Source organism: Sturnira hondurensis, unplaced genomic scaffold, assembly GCF_014824575.4.
Source record: "Sturnira hondurensis isolate 20B ecotype Veracruz unplaced genomic scaffold, ASM1482457v3 Scaffold0023226, whole genome shotgun sequence".
NCBI lineage: Eukaryota > Metazoa > Chordata > Mammalia > Chiroptera > Phyllostomidae > Sturnira > Sturnira hondurensis.
The window spans coordinates 2,738,622-2,740,447 of NW_028095857.1; the positions used below are offsets into that span (position 1 = coordinate 2,738,622).

At 38.8% G+C, this 1,826-nt stretch overlaps 1 pseudogene; it reads left to right on the top strand.

Moving 5' to 3' along the window:
- Positions 1-357: 357 nt before the first annotated feature.
- On the top strand, positions 358-486 carry LOC118980746 (uncharacterized; annotated as a pseudogene).
- The last annotated feature ends 1,340 nt before the right edge of the window (positions 487-1,826 follow it).

Sequence of the window (1,826 nt, forward strand, 5' to 3'; positions counted from 1 at the left end):
ATTTTTAGAGAGAGAAGAATGGAGGAAGAGAGAAAGAGAAACATCGATGCGTGGTTGCCTCTTGTGTGCCCCTCACTGAGGACCTGGCCCAGAACCCAGGCATGTGCCCTGACTGGGAATCAAGCCAGCAACCCTTTGGTTCACAGGCTGGCCCTCAATCCACTGAACCACACCAGCCAGGGCTGAAAGTCTGCATTTTATCAACAACTCCTGATAAAACTCAACTGTATTCGAGAGTGGTTCCAGCAAAAGAGGAAGTGGAAGCACAGCAAGCAATCTAACAGTCAGTATATCTTAGAAGCCTTGGCCATATTTTTGAGCAACACTACTGCCAACCACATTTCCATCCTATCTGTCATCACTTCTCAGCCTTTTGGCTAAAATCAAGTGTAGTATCTGTTCTTATCAGTTTAATATCTGATACCTCCTCTATCCATCCTATCTGTCAATGATATACAGTGCTTATTTTTTAAGTTGGTATCTTTGCTGTCTTTGAAAGCCCAATCACATCACTTCTTTTGACCACCAGTTCCACCAGCCAATCTCCTCATTAACCATTTGTATAACTTAATTTTCCATCAAAATGGACTTACTGAGCTCTCTTCCTTTCATCTGACCCATAAGCTTCATTGGCCCTATGCACACATCACTCACAGGTTTACCATTATTTAATTATACCCAAGTAACCATCCCTCCTTATCTTCATTATCTGCAGTTTATGAAGGTCATATTTCTCAATGAAATTGTCCATGGATTAATGTGGCACTGTCACAGATGATTTCAGCAAACAAAGCTCATAATTATTTGTGAGACATGTATTTCTCTTTTCACATCAGATTTATTTAGGGTTAAGCCTTTAATTTGGCTCTCAGAGAGGTTTTTTCCATGGGCTTCACCAAAGGATGGAGCTAGGGTTAAGTTCTACATGTCCATTGGTAGAACTGTTAATCTCAAGGTTTGGTTTATATCCCTCGTTTTCCAGGCCCATTTATATTTGTTACATTCTTGTATACATTGACCCAATAAAAATTTTCATCATATTGAACAATGCATCAAAATACAAGCAGTTTACCATTTATAAAAATATTTGGGGCAGGCTCAGATGTTGTAGAAAGACTAGAAGAGACTGCAAAGACAAAAAGTACATGACTCCCCAAAAGTTGGAAACCTATGCTGTGACTGCTTTTGTGTAGGAGGAAGAAGTCCACAATTCACGATCTTGCCTGATATCAGTCCATATACAACACAACTTCCTTATATAATTGTATTTCTTTTTTGTTGTTTCTTGATTGTTTTCAATAAGTAAAATGACATATCAAAGAGGCACTGCTCTGCCACATTTATCAAGTGTTATTTTAGTAAAGGGGAACATAGGAGAGAGCTGAAGAAGTAATAGTTGAATTGAGTATATACTTTGTCATTAGGAAAAGAGACGTTGGAAGCAACTAAAGGTCAAGACCTAATCCAGGCTGCACTTAGATTTAAATACAACTCTAGGAATGGCATTTGGCCTAGTTTAAACTACTGAAATGCCAACCAAATGTAAGATTTCTTCCCAGTAGCTGGACAGAATGTGCCAATTTATATTTCAGATGCCCATTTAAGCCCATTTTAGTGCTGGAGAATGGAACACTTATAATTTTGCAACTGGAACCAAAAAAAAAAAAAAAAACCCCTGAGCATTATCACCAACAAGATAAGTACCTTCCACATAGATAAGACAATACTTCTTCAAAATTCAGCACAGTTCCACGTCAGGGTTTCCTGATGTCTGCTGCAAGATGAAGGGTTTCTGCCTATTCCCTGAAAACCCTCAGTGCTGCTAT